Genomic DNA, 18,247 nt, shown 5'->3' with positions numbered 1-18,247 from the left:
GTAAATCGGGGGAAGGGGGAGGGCAGGAAAACCGGCACACTAAAACACCCTAAAACCCACCCCCGACCCTTTAAATTAAATCCCCCACCCTCCCGAACCCCCCCCCCCAAATGCCTTAAATTACCTGGGGGTCCAGCGGCACACTAAAACACGGCACACTAAAACCCCCTAAAACCCACCCCGACCGTTTAAATTAAATCCCCCACCCTCCCGAAACCCCCCCCCCAAATGCCTTAAATTACCTGGGGGTCCGTAGCGGCGGTCCGTAGCTTAAATTACCTCCGTAGCCTTAAATTACCTCCATAGCGGCGGTCCGTAGCTAAATCATGTAGTCTTCAGCCGGCGCCATTTTGCAAAATGGCCACCGCAAAATGGCGGCGGCCATAGACCAAAACGATTCGACGCAGGAGGTCGTTCCGGACCCCCACTGGACATTTGGCAAGTCTTGTGGGGGTCAGGAGGCCCCCCCAAAGCTGGCCAAAAGTTCTTGGGGGTCCAGAGGGGGTCCGGGAGCGATCTCCTGCCGCGAATCATTTTCCATACGGAAAATGGCACCGGCCATATGCTTATGGCCGGCGCCATTGTCCGTACGGAAAATGGCGCCGGCAGGAGATCGACTGCAGGAGGTCGTTCAGCGAGGGTTCCGGACTTGCCAAAAGTCCAGCGGTGGTCTGGAACGACCTCCTGCGTCGAATCGTTTTGGTCTATGGCCGCCGCCATTTTGCGGCGGCCATTTTGCAAAATGGCGCCGGCTGAAGACTACACGATTTAGTGTGCCGGTTTTCCTGCTCTCCCCCTTCCCCCGATTTAGCTACGGACTGCCGCTACGGAGGTAATTTAAGGCTACGGAGGTAATTTAAGCTATGGACCCCCAGGTAATTTAAGGCATTTGGGGGGGGGGGGGTTCGGGAGGGTGGGGGATTTAATTTAAAGGGTCGGGGTGGGTTTTAGGGGGTTTTAGTGTGCCGTGTTTTAGTGTGCCACTGGACCCCCAGGTAATTTAAGGCATTTGGGGGGGGGGGTTCGGGAGGGTGGGGGATTTAATTTAAAGGGTCGGGGGTGGGTTTTAGGGGGTTTTAGTGTGCCGGCTCACGATTTTAACGATTTTCACGATACTTTACACACCCAAACAGCAACAATACGATTCCCTCCCCCTCCCAGCCGAAATTGATCGTTAAGATGATCGAGGACACGATTCACATCTCTACTTGTTATTATAATATATTTAGGTTAATTTCCTTCTAAATGCATGGGCCGTTGACATAGTGATAGGTCCATCATGTTTCTTGGAATTGAGGCCTTTACCCCTGAAACTTTTATGAACTTTTGTATCTTGCTGTTAATTGTAATATTTATTTTATTCTGTATTACTATTTTTTTGGGTTTACTTTTCATAACAACAATTTTTCTTGGATTATATGTTTAAATTTAATAAAAATAAAGTTTAAACAAACAAAAAAAGAAGCACATAATATAATCAATCAACAATTCAGGAAGAGCTTTTTGCACTTCTCTCTCCCTTTTCCATCCAAGGAGGAACTACCACATTATTTTCCTGGGCAGAACTTCAATATTCCTTCCAAAATCGCTCTACAGGGCCATAGTTCTCAGCTAAGGCAGCCATCAGGTCTAGAGGGTGGAAACTTAGCTGTGAAGCTAAAGACCCTTTGGCTCCTGACAGCCTGATCAGACCATTACCTCTTTTGCAGCAGGCTGGACCACCCCACTGTCATGCCCACACTCCAGAGGGGTTGGCTCATTGGCCAGCAATAAACTAACTCCTGATTGATTATAAGATTTAAAATCAAGTCAGCATTAGCTCATTGCTTGTAGAAACAGCTGCTGGACCTGCTTACCTGTCCACATTTTTTTTTTACCTGCCATACTGGTACAGTCCACCTCTGCTCTTGGATTTCCACTTGCGTATCATCATCTACCAGGCCTCACTCCTGTTCAGCTTCCCAAGCCTTGTGACCTTCTCTGTCATGTTTCTCAGGGGCCTCTACCTACTTGGATTTCTACCTGGACTTGACTTGGTGTCTGCTTCCTGTATTCCAGAACTGAATTATTCTGACTTTGCTATTTGCAGCTAAAATTCACCTACAGGTACTCTGCTCTTGAAAATGCACTGATCTACTCTCAGACTCCTTCAACCAAGACGTCACATCTGACAGATGACTTCTGCTGGCTTCTCAGCCTAGCAGTCTAATCAGCTCTTTACTGTTTACTGGTAGCAATCATTTTTGATACACATGTATTAGACGCTTTTCTTGAACCATTTATGAATAAATATTATGATTATTCTGCCTAGATTTTGTGGTATATTGCTATTTACCTTTTTTATATTGTTAAGTGTCTGAGTGGTTCTATTTATTCATGTGAAATATTTGTAAATCTGCTTAGAAAATACTTTATTACATAAAGCAGAACTTAATAATTCTTATAAATAGATGACCTCTTAGATGAGAAGACTTTGTGAAGAATCAGCACAATCCATTGATTGATCTTTCACTTCTTAAGGGTCATTTGATCTTGAGAATGGGTGAATTACCACCTTTTAAGGGTATCCAGAGTGGACATTATTATTATGAGGGAAGAGGCTATAATGGTCCTGGTACTTAGGAGTGAAGAGTTATGGATTTGGAGTTCAGAGATCTGAGGGAACAGGACATGATGGGGGGAGGGAAGGTGTGAGATATTGATATCTTCAAAGCAGGGAATAAAGCTTGAGGAGATTATATCAAATGATTTTAAGATAGAGAAGCAGTGAGACAAGGTGGTGGACAGAGCCAGAGAGATGAAGGGAGAGACATAACCTGCAGTCAAAAGGAGGTGATTATGCCTCTGTACAGGGGGTTGGAGAGACCTCACCTAGACTATTGTGTATGAAAGCAATACCTCTGGAGTGATGTAGACAATCTGGAGGTGATCCAGGGAAGGGCTCCTAAAATTTTGTGGGTTCTATCTCCAAGGTCCTATGTGAAGAAACATATTCTGGAGAACAGGGAATTTGAACACCTTTTGTGGGCTGGATTTTCTCATCAGATAGAATTCACAGTTTTGTTCAAAAGCTTCTACCAGGCTCAGACCCTCTCAGCCAACAGCAGCTGAGAGAAATCATCCTGATGTCCTACAAATATATTTTTCACAGGGAATATACAAGAGATGTGAACCGTGTCCTCGATCGTCTTAACAATCGATTTCAGCTGGGAGGGGGAGGGAATCGTATTGTTGCCGTTTGGGTTTTAAAAATATCGTGAAAAATCGTTAAAATCGTGAGCCAACCCCCTAAAACCCACCCCCGACCCTTTAAATTAAATCCCCCACCCTCCCGAACCCCCCCCAAATGCTTTAAATTACCTGGGGATCCAGCGGTGGTCCAGAATGGCGGCGGTCCGAAACGGCCCCCTCAATTGAATCCTTTTGTCTTCAGCCGGCGCCATTTTGCAAAATGGCCGCCGCAAAATGGCGGCGGCCATAGACAAAAACGATTCGACGAAGGAGGTTGTTCCGGACCTCCGCTGGACTTTTGGCAAGTCTTGTGGGGGTCAGGAGGCCCCCCCAAGCTGGCCAAAAGTTTCTGGGAGTCCAGCGGGGTTCAGGAAGCGATTTCTTGCCGCGAATCGTTTTCCGTACGGAAAATGGCGCCGGCAGGAGATCGACTGCAGGAGGTCGTTCAGCGGGGGTTCCGGACCGCCGCTGAATGACCTCCTGCAGTCGATCTCCTGCCGGCGCCATTTTCCGTACAGAAAACGATTTGCGGCAAGAAATCGCTTCCTGAACCCCGCTGGACTCCCAGAAACTTTTGGCCAGCTTAGGGGGGCCTCCTGACCCCCACAAGACTTGCCAAAAGTCCAGCGGGGGTCCGGAACGACCTCCTGCGTCGAATCGTTTTTGTCTATGGCCGCCGCCATTTTGCGGCGGCCATTTTGCAAAATGGCGCCGGCTGAAGACAAAAGGATTCAATTGAGGGGGCCGTTCCGGAACGCCGCCGTTCTGGACCACCGCTGGATCCCCAGGTAATTTAAGGCATTTGGGGGGGGGTTCGGGAGGGTGGGGGATTTAATTTAAAGGGACGGGGGTGGGTTTTAGGGGGTTTTAGTGTGCCAGTTTTCCTGCCCTCCCCCTTCCCCCGATTTACGATTTTTTAACGATAAATCGGGGGAATTGGTATTGTATCGTGGCCCTAACGATTTTTGACGATTTAAAATATATCGGACGATATTTTAAATCGTCAAAAAACGATTCACATCCCTAGAATATACAATGCCTTCATCATGACTGAATCTATCATCTGTGGAGGAGAGGAGCTGCACAGATCTGATGTATCAGGGTAAGATGGAGCCTGTTTGAAGGGACACTGGTGTACCATCCTTAACACATTTAAGACAACTGAGGTCCCCCTCGGCTTGATCCATAGTGGAGGAGAGGAGGCAGCACTGCTGGACAGCAGTTCTAATACCTGCCACTTCAATGCCTAAGGTGAACTGCATTATCTCATCACATACAATTTAGTTTTGTTCAGAAGATTCTACCAGGCTCAGATCATCCCAGCAACGAGCAGCTGAGAGAGATCACCCTGATGTCCTACAAATATATTTTTCACAGGGAATATAAAATGCCTTCCTCATAATTGACTCTACCATCTGTGAAAGAGATGTTGCAGTCTGGGAAGCTGCGGTTCGAGAGTGGACCCTTGAGCCGAACCACCCTGGGTAGAGTAGCTCAGGAGGCAGAGCCTCAGGCACAGATCTTCACCCAGGAACCAGGAACCCCCCAGGAGGAGCCCGTAGGGTCCTGGAGCCTTGGGACTTAGGAGAACTGATAAGCTCTTCACCCGGGAACCGGAACCTCCCAGGAGGAGCCCGTAGGGTCCCAGTCCCTTGGGACTTATGCACAGTGTCAGTCTCTCTAGGAAGGCCCGGGCAAGGAGTAAGCACAGAGTCCAACAGCGAGAGCCAGTAGGCCAGGGAGCACAGAGCAAGCGGGAGCAGGGTCAGAATCAGTAATGTCTTGAATAGAACTTGCAGGGTGCAATATGGGAGCCAGCAGCGAGTAGGCCAGAGCCTGGCAGGAAGTAGAAGGTATCAGGACCCAAGGCAGTCTGGCAGCAGTTCCAGCCCAGGCCTGCGTAGGGCGCTGTCCAGAGGGCAGGAGCGCAGCAGTTGCGGCTGAGAAGCCGTGGACTGTGACAGGCGGCAGGCAGCGGCAGAGTCAGGAACGAGCAGAGGTCGGTGGCTGGAAGCAGGCAGAAGCAGAGTCAGGAACGAGCAGAGGTCGGTGGCTGGCGGCAGGCAGAAGCAGAGTCAGGAACGAGCAGTGGTCGGTGGCTGGCGGCAGGCAGAAGCAGAGTCAGGAACGAGCAGAGGTCGGTGGCTGGCGGCAGGCAGAAGCAGAGTCAGGAACGAGCAGAGGTCGGTAGCTGAAGCAGAACAACGGAAGTGCAACTAAGAACTACACACTGTAGCGACCCTCGTTGCAAGGCAATGAGAGGACTGAGGAACGCCGGTTATATCGGGCTTGGGGCGTGGCGTGGCCAGCTCAGGCGGGGTCAGGCTTCCGGTGAGCTTACGTCCATAACGCGTGTCCCCGCGTGTGCGCGGGGCGGCAGCGAGACGGCCCAGCAATGGCGGACGCCCTGAATATTCAGCAGAGCCGCAGCGGCGGCGTTCCCGGCCTCGGAGGTGAGCCCTGATTACAGCTAGTAAGGGGGAAACAGTGGAGACATCAACAGTACCCCCCCTTTATGGCCCCTCTTGAGAGGACTGGGTTTTTCAGGATGAGCTTGTTGAAACTGACGCAGGAGATCCTTATCCAAGATATTCCGGCTGGGCTCCTAGGTGTTATCCTCGTCACCACATCCTTCCCATGCTAGCAAGTACTCCCATCGGTGATTATGAAATTGAATGTCCAGGACATCCTGTACCTGGTACGTTGGGTCCTCCTCAACGGTGGAGGTAACAGGATCAGGAGGTGTGGGGTGATACCGGGAAAGAACCACTGGTTTGAGTAAGGAGGCATGGAAGACGTTGTGTACCTTAAACGAAGAGGGTAACCGAAGTCGGTAAGATACCAGTCCTATTCACTCAGCCACTCGGAAGGGACCGCAGAACTTCGGTGCGAATCGCCGTGAAGGTAGACGAAGGTGCAAGTTTCGGGGGCTGAGCCAGACTTTGTCTCCTGGCTGGAATACAGGTGCAGGTCGACGATGGCGATCGGCTGTCCGTTTGACCCTGGCAGTGGCCTGTAGGATCTGTTTTCAAGTTGCATGCCACAAGGTCTGGAGTTGCTGGGCTGTAACTTGAGCAGCAGGAGAGGCACTGGGAGCCTCTAGCGGAAGTGGTGGTCGTAGGGGTTTTCCATATACGAGATGGAATGGAGATTTGCCCGTGGCAGCATGAACCTGGTTGTTATAGGAAAATTCAGCCCAGGATAGAAGCTCAGCCCAGTTATCCTGTCTTTCGTTAATGAAGGCCCTTAGGTAAGCTTTAAGGGTCCGGTTCATCCTTTCAGTCTGTCCGTTGCTTTGTGGATGGAATGCCGTAGAAAAGCTAAGCTTCACTTGAAAGCACTTGCAGAGAGCTCTCCAGTAGCGAGCCACAAATTGCGAACCTCTGTCAGAAACAATGTCCCGTGGAAGGCCATGGAGCCTGAACACATGTTGGGTGAACAGGAGGGCCAATTCTGGTGCAGTGGGAAGCTTGGGTAGAGGAACCATGTGGACCATCTTGGAAAAACAGTCAACCATGACCCATACAACCGTGTGTCCTTGAGAGGGAGGCAGGTCCACGATAAAGTCCGTGGCTATATGGGTCCACGGTTCGGTCGGAACCGGAAGCGGGTGTAACAGGCCAAAAGGAGAACCAGGGCTCATCGTGCCTGACGGGGGTTCAGTCATTGAGCCTGAGTCAGAAACTCCAGGTTTTTATGATCCGTGTAAATGGTGGTTGTATGTAAGGAGCCCTCGAGCCACTGCCGCCATTCTTCGAGGGTGAGCTTGATTGCCAGCAGCTCCTTATCCCCTATGGAATCTTTGCTCCTTATCCCCTATGGATCTTTGCGGGTGAGAACTTCCGGGATTAATAAGAGCACGGAACGAGTTGCCCAGAGTCAGAGTGCTGGCTGAGAACAGCTCCTACAGCGATGCTGGACGCATCGACCTCCACGATGAATGGCCGCGCAGGATCTGGGTGGCGGAGACAGACATCTGAGAGGAAGGCTTCTTTGAGATCAGAGAAGGCATCGATGGCCGTCTCAGGCCAATGCTTGACATCAGCCCCTTTCCGGGTCAAGGCGGTAAGGGGAGCCATACGGTGAGAGTATCTGGGAATAAAATGTCTGTAAAAGTTCGCAAACCCCAGGAAGCGCTGGAGGGCTTTAAGACCTGAGGGTTGAGGCCATTTAGTAATGGCTGCTACCTTCTCCGGGTCCATGTGAAAACCGGTAGCAGATATAATATATCCCAAGAAGGGTAGAGAGTCCGCCTCAAACACACATTTCTCCAGTTTGGCATATAGGTGATTCTCTCGTAGGGCCTGAAGGACCTGACAGACAAGTTGATGGTGGGAGTTCAAGTCCTTAGAGTAAATAAGGACGTCGTCCAAATAGACAATTACATGGAGTGAAGCATCTCTCGGAGGACCTCGTTCATGAGGTGCTGGAAGACGGCGGGGGCGTTACAAAGCCCAAAGGGCATTACGAGATATTCGTAATGCCCATCACGTGTGTTGAACGCCGTCTTCCATTCGTCTCCCGGTCGGATGCGTACGAGGTTATAAGCCCCTCTCAGGTCCAACTTGGTAAAGATGCGGACACCTTGAAGACGGTCCAGTAGTTCTGGGATGAGTGGCAGTGGGTAGCGGTTCCGCTTAGTAATAGCGTTAAGACCACGGTAGTCAATGCATGGTCGTAGTGACCCATCCTTCTTGCCCACAAAAAAGAATCCCGCTCCTGCCGAGGAGCGGGACGGACGAATGAATCCTTTGGCTAAGTTCTCAGAGATGTATTGAGACATTGCTTTGGTCTCTGGGAGAGAGAGGGGATACACGCGGCCACGAGGTGGTGTAGAGCCAGGAACCAGATCAATGGGACAGTCGAAGGGCCTATGTTACGGAAGAATCTCTGCCATCTCTTTGGAAAAGACGTCCTGATATCCTTGATAGGCTTTGGGCAACAGGGGCGTGGAGCAGAGATGCAGAGTGCTGGGAGGCTGAGGAAGCTTCAAGCACCGGTCAAAGCAGGCAGGACCCCAACTAACCAACTGGAAGTCATCCCATTTGATGACGGGTGAGTGTTGGCGAAGCCAGGGCAGTCCCAGCACTAAGGGATATACGGCTCTCTCCAGAACGAGTAGAGAAATCTCCTCAGTGTGAAACAGCCCCGTCTGCAGGGTTACGGGCTTCGTGGAGCAGGAGATATGTCCAGGCAACAAAGTCCCTCGTATCGAGGAAATGCGTAAGGGGGGATTCTTAAGCTCGGTGGGCAAACCCAATTGGTTCACCAGTTCTGCCACAATGAAGTTCCCCTCGGCCCCCGAATCAATAAAGGCCCGAATCTGGACCTCCCCACCGGGGTACTTGAGGGTTACTGGCAGTGTGCAGAGAGGAGAGGATCCGGAAGCGCCTAGGTGTAGCTCCTCGGTATAACCTAGGCACGACCGTTTCCCGGGCGCTCGGTGCAAGACGATAGGTATTGTCCTTTACCACTGCAGTATAGGCAGAGGCCTAACGAGCGCCGACGGCTCCTCTCGTTGGGAGTAAGTGGTGACCTGCCCAGCTGCATGGGTTCAGAGGTTGATGTATCCGCCGGAGAAATCCTCAGCTGAAAAGGCCTGCAGGAGACACGTGACTGACTCCTGCTACTAGACCGAGTCTCTCTATCACGCTGTTGGAGCCGGCGGTCAACCTTGCTGGCAATATCCATTAGGTCATCTAGCTCCTCAGGAATCTCTCGCCCCGCCAGTTCATCTTTAATCCGGCCAGCCAGGCCTTCAAGAAAAATCCCCTTTAAACAGTCATTTTGCCAATCCAGCTCCATAGCTAAGGTCCGGAAGGTGATGATGTACTCGGCCACAGGGCGTGTGCCCTGTCGGAGACGCAGAAGCTCAGAGGCTGCTGTAGACAGACGCGCAGGGTCATCAAAGGCCAGACGGAACTGGAGGAGGAATTCCTGGAGATTCTGTAGCAGAGGGTCAGAGTGTTCCCACAAGGGCGATGCCCATTCTAGGGCCCTGCCATCCAGTAGAGAAAAAATATATGCCACCTTACTTGCCTCTGTGGGAAACTGGTTGGGTAACAAGGTGAACCATACTTGGCATTGGTTCAGGAACCCGCGGCAGGATTTACTGTCTCCCGCATACCTGCTGGGAGCTGGCAACTGGGTACTGGGTGCGGCGCCAGATACAGAAGCCCTTGGCGCGTAGAAGCCTCTAGACGGGAGGCCAGTAGATCTACGGTGGCAGCAAGCGTGTCAAGACAGAGTTGCTGCTGTTGCAGTCGGTCAAGAACCTCCTGTGATATCACCTCAACCGTGGAACGGCAGGGGTTAGATGGTGACCCTAAGTGTTCAATTAGCCCCTGCATGGATTCTAACACCAGGTCTACGTCCTGTACCTGTTGTCGCATGGAGAGGTGCATCTGCTGCGCCATCTCGGGTAAGGCTGTGGTCATGGATGACTCCACCGAGTCCATGGCCTTGCAATCTGTTGCAGTCTGGGAAGCTGCGGTTCGAGAGTGGACCCTTGAGCCGAACCACCCTGGGTAGAGTAGCTCAGGAGGCGGAGCCTCAGGCACAGATCTTCACCCGGGAACCAGGAACCCCCCAGGAGGAGCCCGTAGGGTCCCAGTCCCTTGGGACTTATTCATAGTGTCAGTCTCTCTAGGAAGGCCCGGGCAAGGAGTAAGCACAGAGTCCAACAGCGAGAGCCAATAGGCCAGGGAGCACAGAGCAAGTGGGAGCAGGGTCAGAGTCAGTAATGTCTTGAATAGAACTTGCAGGGTGCAATATGGGAGCCAGCAACGAGTAGGCCAGAGCCTGGCAGGAAGTAGAAGGTATCAGGACCCAAGGCAGTCTGGCAGCAGTTCCAGCCCAGGCCTGCGTAGGGCGCTGTCCGGAGGGCAGGAGCACAGCAGTTGCAGCTGAGAAGCCATGGACTGTGACAGGCGGCAGGCAGCGGCAGAGTCAGGAACGAGCAGAGGTCGGTGGCTGGCGGCAGGTAGAAGCAGAGTCATGAACGAGCAGAGGTCGGTGGCTGGCGGCAGGCAGAAGCAGAGTCAGGAAGGAGCAGTGGTCGGTGGCTGGCGGCAGGCAGAAGCAGAGTCAGGAACGAGCAGAGGTCGGTGGCTGGCGGCAGGCAGAAGCAGAGTCAGGAACGAGCAGAGGTCAGTAGCTGAAGCAGAACAACGGAAGTGCAACTAAGAACTACACACTGTAGCGACCCTCGTTGCAAGGCAATGAGAGGACTGAGGAACGCCGGTTATATCGGGCTTGGGGCGTGGCGTGGCCAGCTCAGGTGGGGTCAGGCTTCCGGTGAGCGTACGTCCATAATGCACGTCCCCGCGTATGCGCGGGGCGGCAGCGAGACGGCCCAGCAATGGCGGACGTTCCCGGCCTCGGCGGTGAGCCCTGATTACAGCTAATAAGGGGGAAGCGGTGGAGACCGCAACAGGAGAGGAGCTGCACAGATCTGATGTATCGGGGTAGGATGGAGCCTGTTTGAAGGGACACTGGTGGGTTAGAGGCTGTGTCCCCCTTTATCAGCACATCACTGTCAGCTCCTGGGATTAAAGAAAGAAAGAAAGGAAAGATCATCTCTTAGCTTTCAATTCCTGCTGGTCTTGTGTGTGAAGGTTTTAGGAAGGATCCTGTTATGTCTGTTACAACGCCAGGCTAGAATGTGGACCCTTTGCCTGAGGTGAGGTTGGCACAACGCAAGAGGGTGATTCCCCACAGATCTCCATAGTCAGAAGGTAAGGCCAGGCTGGTGCAGAGGGCTGGCTGGAGCTTCGCCAATACCAATCCCATTCCCCGCAGGTTGAGCCCTTGGGCTTGGGGGCCAGCTGGTCTTAGATGGACCCCTGTGAAGAGAGTGGTAAGCATCATTGGAATCATCCAAGATCAGAAGCCCAAGGGTCGCTGATAGCCAGTCCAATGTCAGAAGCCAGAGGGTCGTGATAACCAGTCCAGAGTCAGAAGCCAGAGGATCGCCGAAATCCAGTCTGAGGTCAAAGCCAGGAAATCCATACGAAGGAGACCAAGGATGGAAGATGAAGAGGGCGTGGAAGACAGGAAAGGCAAGAATGGAATCAGGATCAGGAACAGGACTCAGGATACCACTGCAGCAGAAGGACTTCACTGAAGCAAAGCAGACTTGTTGCCAAGTCATCTTAGGATCGTCGGGAGTGAGGTTTTAATGGGCCGAGCCCTGACATCAAGGAGGGAGGGCCAGCAGCATTTTCCCGCTCTGGGCCCTTTAAATCTTTTCAGAAGGTGTGTGCATGCTCCTAGAGCTGGAGGACGCAAGGACCTGCGCTGGCGGTGTCCTGCGCACTAGTAGGGCCGTGCCAACACCAGCGGGAGTGGAGGCCCTCCGGGTTCGGGAAGTGGCATGGAAGGGGGACCCGGTCCGGTCCCGGGATGTAAGTATAACATCCCTTTTCAGAGAAGTGCTGAGCACTGACACTGTTATCACTAGAGATGAGCTTCGTTTTTCTGGCTCGGGTTGGGTTTCATTTCAGGCGCTTTGTGGGAAAACTTGTTTTTCCATGGGTCATTTTTCTGCAAAAACGAAGCTGGAACCCGAACCCGAAACCAGAAACCAGAAAAACAAATTAAAAACCCCGGAGCAGAAAAAAAACACCCCAACTCTTCAATTTTACTTTCTTACAACCCCCCCACCCTCCCAATCCCTCCCCAAGACTTACTAAAAGCCCTGGTGGTCCAGTGGGGTCCCTCGAGTGATCTCTCCCTCTGTGTCATCGGGCTGTCGGGCCTGCTACGAATCAAAATAGCGCTGATGGCCCTTTGCCCTTACGATGTCACAGGGGATACTGGTGCCATTGGTCAGTACTGTCACATGGTAGGAGCAATGGACGGCCAGCGCCATCTTGTGCTCCTACCATGTGACAGGGGCTGACCAATGTCACTGGTAGCCCCTGTGACACAGTAAGGGCAAAGGCTATCGGCACCATTTTGAATACTGGCAGCCGACGGCCCGAGTGCAGGAGATCGCACCGGATCCCCGCTGGACCAACAGGGACTTTTGGCACTCGGGCTGTGAAGACAACCCTCAGAGTTCTTTCCCCTAAAAAAGTAATCAAACGTGGGACTGCTTAGACAAGGATGTCCTACCACAGGGCAATTCATGAAGAAACCCCAACTAAGAATCCATGCCCTAAAATGGTGACAGGGCTTTAAGAAGGCTCAGACAAACACCATCTCTTTTTTGCACAAGGAAGAGATCAAACCCAAACTCTATGCTCACACATCTACTATGCCATCCTGTGGCCCTGTAGTGGTACTGCAGCATGAAAACTTAAAAACATTATAATTCCCTGGGTCTCCCTGACCCAGAGTCTTTTCAACAAGGTGACCCAGAAGAAAAGAGTTATACCTGGAGTGGTTGCTACAGATGGTAGAGTACAAAGAAGGAAGACAACAAAAACTGTCCTGGATAAAGAGCGATATCCTGCAGACGGTGACTATCTATGGTTGGCAACTGGGATATTAGGGATATACAAAGACAAATATGTTATTTCAGTTCATTTATTCATATAATAGCTGATTTGGTTCATCTGAGGCAAACAAAAAGTGTTCTGTTTGTTTGTTTCTCATTAAAGTGAATGGGAGAAGGAAGGCAACTTATTTGGGCTCCCACATTACACCAAGACTGTGTTAACGTGACACCAAAATTGGAATGAATAGCCAAAGTAACCATAAAAGGGAAAAACAGTACCAGCAGTGGCAGGAGTTCTCCAAGGCACTGTGAGGAGAAAGTAGTAGCAAGAGTGGCCAGATTACCCTAATGATCCAAAAAGGGACAAACGGCACCAAAATCAGAGGCATTAATCTCCAAGGCAGAACGAGAGGAGCAAAGTGGCACAGAGTGTGGCAATGACAGCTCAAGAAACCATGAAGGAGGAGCAAAGCTCCAAAAGTGGCAGGAAAAACTCCGAGCACTGATAGAGGGTCAAAGCAGCAGAAAGAGTGGCATGAAGATCCCAAAACATCATAAGAGCAGCAAAGCAGCCACCCACAGTAGCAGGAACACCCCAAGGCTCCAAATGAGGGTCAAAGGGCACGAACAAAATTTACCAGGGACAAGCCAGATGAAACCCCTGGAGGAGGCTGATGTAATTTGTGAATGGCATTATTTGGGGAAGGGACTGGCACCTCAGTCTTGGTGTTGGTCTTTGCTTTTGCTGCACGTTAATCTCATCCCTGTCAGTGTCATATGCCTCCTCCATGTCTCACTGGAAGCTGATGCTGCTAACAAATTCTCTTCAGCCTCTAAACTGTTTAATATTCTGAGGTGCAGGGAATCCAGGACATGATTTTGTGTTATGAATTTTCCTGTTTCACAGCCTCATCCTACCTTCTTGATGCCTTCCTACCAGCAGAGGTTCTCAGTAAGCCTCTCTACTAGCCTTTCCAGGCTCTTTCTCACTCTCCTGTCCATGCCCTGCCAGAAACTATGTCTTTTCATGGCATCGCTTTTGGCTCTGTGACCTAACCCATGTCCTGTCTTGCTTTGTCTTGTGGCTTACGGGCCTTCTGCTTTTCTCTAGCCTTGTTTTGTGGTTTATGGGCCTTCTGCCATGCTCTAGCCTTGTCTTGTGGCCTGAGGGCCTTCTGACTTGTTTTGTGATCTTGGGCCTTCTGTCTTGTGATCTATGGACCTTCTGCTTTGCTTTGTCTTGAGACCCTCAGGCCTGCCCTGCCTTGTTTATTGTCTTGAAGCCTCTGGCCTACCTATCTTAAATTCTGTCTTGAGGATTTTGGGTCTACTCTGTCTACAGCCTTACTGCCTTCTGGCTTCATTGTTCTTTGTTCGGTGTTTACCTTGTCAGCCTTGTCTGATTCCTGCCTCATTCTGCCTTTTTGGTCCTGTCCTGTCTGTACCAGAGTCTTGTCTTGTCTGTTCCAGAGTTCTGACCCGTCTTACCTGTATTCGGGTTTTTCCTTTGCATTGCCTGATCTGTGTTTGTCCAGTTCCAGATCCAAGCCCTGTATCCAATCTTGCCTTGCCCTGCTTGCCAAGCCAGCACTTTCTTGTCTTCAGCCACATTCTCCAGCCTTGCTTTGTCCAGTTTGCTAAGCCAGTCTGCTTTGTCAACCCCTTGTTTGCAGCCTGACTTGTCCACATCTGGTCTCCAACTTGTCTTATCTAATATCAACATAAAACATTGTCAAAATATATAGAGTGCTGGGGGGGCGCTCTTGAGCAGCGACCAAGATGGCCGACTAACCACTGAGCTCCGCCAGACCTCGCTTCTAATCTTTGATTATCCCCGTTTATTTTTCACACTACCTGACTGGGAACGGACTATTCTTCCTTCAGAATGTCTGCTGTCAAATCTGGGAAAATAGATGCAGCCTTCGCGGCGGTTTCTGGGTCGAAACGAGCTAAGCCTGACCCCCCTACGCCTGAAAAATTGGCGGCTAGCAAAACAATGGCGTCTGCGGACCTAGTTCTTCTTGAGCTCAAGCAACTAAAAGACATGCTACAGAAAAACACCGACGCTACGACCGCGATCGGACTTGAGCTGAAGACAGTAGTTCAACAAATGGCGCATTTTCAGGCCAGACTGGACGACGTGGAGGCCCAGACCGCTTCAGTGTTGTTAACTGCTTCATCTATTCCCACCATTCGCCAGGAGATCACACTCATGCAGGCCGAAATTGAAGATCTTTCAAACAGAAACAGGCGCAACAATCTTTGAATACTTGGTATTCCAGAGGGCATGGAAGGTACGGACACTGTTGCTTTTGTTCTACAACTTATTCCTTCTACTTTAAAGATAACTTTTGACAAACCTCTTGAAATAGAAAGGGCGCATCGGATCCCGGCGAAGCCCCTCCGAGATTCGAGGTACCCGCGGCCTATCATTTTTAAGGTCCTCCGATACCCACAAACACAGCTTATTTTGATGGCGGCGAAAACTCAAGCTCCTATTACTCTCCAGGGCAACCCTATTATGTTTGTCCCGGATTTCGCTAAGGCAACAGCTGCGAAACGGAAGCAATTCTTAGCCTTACGCCCTCGCCTCAAATCGTTGGGGGTACAATATGGTCTTCTGTATCCAGCTCAAATGCGGATTACTTATCTCAATCGCACACAAACTTTCACCAACCCGACAACGTTGGAAGAATTTCTATGTTCCCATGACCGTCCATCCGAAATGGTAACCTGATTATTTCCTTTTTTTTTTCTAGCTGATCCTCAATTAAAGGTCCGTGGCCTTTCATCGGCCCTCAATGGCCTATACTTTAGGCTATTGGTGCGTTTGTTTATTTTTGCATGTTCTTAGATTTTACTTCAATGTTCCATATAGACATGACTTTGTATTTTAATGTCTGACTATTATTTTTGGACTCCAGGAACAAAACTTTTTGCTTTTGATCTTCAATTGCCTGGCTAGTGATGTTCTGACTCTAGTCAGTTTTTGGACTTTAGCTTCTGCATTTCTCATCAGGAATTGTTTGTTTCTCCTTTTGTTTCAAGAAGGGGATTCCAAAACCCTACGTCATGGTCTGGCGTGAGAGACGTTGGTTACTCAAGTCGTCTGGCACTACAAGAGGCTCGTTTTCACGAAGTAGCCTGTTTGGCTTCTATTGTTTCTTTTTTATGGCTTTTTACACCTTCCTCTTTTTTTCTCTTCACATTATGATACTGCTTTTTTCTGAGCTGGAATTTTTACCCTTTTCTGTTTCTTTTTTCTCACCCGAGAGGTTAAGTTTTTTTGAATGGTTTGATGGCTACCCAACATATCATCATACTCTGCGATTATGGCTTCACAGATTACTGATATCAAGATCACCTCCTTAAATGTCAACGGCTTCACACACCAGATTAAGCGAAAAAAGGTGTTGACTTATCTTCAAACGCTTCATACTGACATTGCTCTTTTACAGGAGACCCACCTTTCTTCTAAGGAGGCCCTCAAACTGAAACAACAATGGGTGGGCCAAGTGCTGTTTAGCCCTGCATCCAGAAAGAAAAGAGGCACTGCCATTTTGATACATAAAAGGCTAGATGCTAAAATTCTACATTCATCGGCTGATGAAGATGGTAGATGGTCTTTGGCTCAAATTCAGATTGCACAGCAAGTTTATCTTTTCTTAAATTTATATGCTCCAAATGTGGATAGCCCAATCTTCTTTCAGGACTTGTTTGCTAAACTACTTGCTTTTCCATCACTTCCACTAATTATTGGTGGTGACTTCAATCAGGTCTTGGATCCTTTTCTTGATAAAACAACTAAATTACGCCCACATATTACCAAATCTTGTAAAACTTTGCAGGCGCTCATGCGGTCACATGGGTTATCGGATCCTTGGCGTTTACTTCATCCTACAACTAAAGACTATACTTTTTTTTCCGCTCCCCACAACACATACTCCAGGATCGATCTACTTCTGGTTTCTAAACATCTGGCACAGCATGTCACTGCAGCATCTATACAATCCATTTTGATCTCTGATCACGCTGCTATACAGATCACTTTAAAGCTTCTCTCTACAATCTCTGCCAAACACAGGTGGAGATTTAATTCATCATACTTAGCTGATCCCCAGTTTCTCTCTACAACCCGTGAACACATTGAGGAGTATTTTCGGTTTAACGCAGCGGCTGAGGTCTCTCCTGACACTATATGGCAAGCATTCAAGGCGACGATTCGAGGATCCATCATAAGCTATTCTATACGATGCAAGAAGACGTACCGTGCTACACTAGCTGATCTTCAGAAAGAAGTGGATGATCTAGAGCAAATACACATCACTAATCCCACACTACCCTCTCTCACCAGCTTGTTGAAAGCGAGATATCGCTACAACCAACATCTAAGCTCTCAAGTTCAGCTTAGTCTTAACCGTCAGAAGGCGACTTATTACGCTGAAAATAACAAATGTGGTCATTTGTTAGCTTCATATCTTAAGAAACGTCAAGAAAGAAAACGAATTGATATGATTTTGTCTTCCAATAACACTCCCTTGACCACTGATGTAGAGATTCTTCGGGAATTTCGTTCCTTTTACGACCCCTTATATCAAACTGAAGCGGATCCTTCCAAGACTGGCATACATCGTTATTTAGACACTATCGATCACCCGACTCTCACTGGAGATCAAGCCTCCAGGTTGGATGCTCCTTTCACCCAAGAAGAGGTCACCTCGGCTATCACTGCGCTTTCTTTGGGCAAGGCACCTGGACCAGATGGTCTTTCCACAGACTTTTATCACGCTTTTAAAAAATCGCTTGTTCCACATTTACATACTTATTTTGTATCTATGTCTCCCCTTTCCTCTGGTCCATCTAACTTTAATGAAGCATGTATAGTAGTTCTACCAAAGCCAGGTCGTGACCCTGCCTCTGTTTCTAATTATAGACCAATTTCCTTACTGAATACAGACTATAAAATTTTCGCTAAAATATTGGCGACACGATTGTCCTCTGTGTTGGGTGCTATTATTCACCCTGATCAATCTGGCTTTCTCAAAAATAGATTAATTGCTAATAATTCTCGCGTGTTCCTCCATATTTTGACACAGGCTCCTTCATTGTCTTCTCCTGCAGTAGCAGTATCATTAGATGCGGAAAAGGCATTTGATCGTGTTGAGTGGCCTTTTTTGTGGGCCTCCCTGGAATGGTTTGGCATTGGACCGGTTTTCCTAAACTGGGTCCAAGCCTTATATTCCTCTCCCACGTCTTTTTTATTTATCAATAATCATTCATCCTCCCCATTCCAATTACATAGAGGCACCCGCCAAGGCTGTCCTTTATCCCCATTATTATTTAACCTGGCTCTGGAACCCTTATTACTAGCCATACGGCAATCGGTGAACATAGAAGGTCTAAGTATTGGTGATCAAACATATAAGCTGTCGGCATATGCCGATGATGTTCTTCTTTTTCTCGCAAATCCTGATCTTTCTCTCCCCTCATTGTTCACTCTCATCTCTGCTTATTCGGTGGTTTCTGGGTACAAAATTAATTGGCATAAAACTGAGATGCTCCCCTTAAATTTTC

Source organism: Rhinatrema bivittatum, chromosome 16, assembly GCF_901001135.1.
Source record: "Rhinatrema bivittatum chromosome 16, aRhiBiv1.1, whole genome shotgun sequence".
In the NCBI taxonomy this organism is placed as follows: domain Eukaryota; kingdom Metazoa; phylum Chordata; class Amphibia; order Gymnophiona; family Rhinatrematidae; genus Rhinatrema; species Rhinatrema bivittatum.
Note: the sequence above shows the minus strand (reverse complement) of the source record.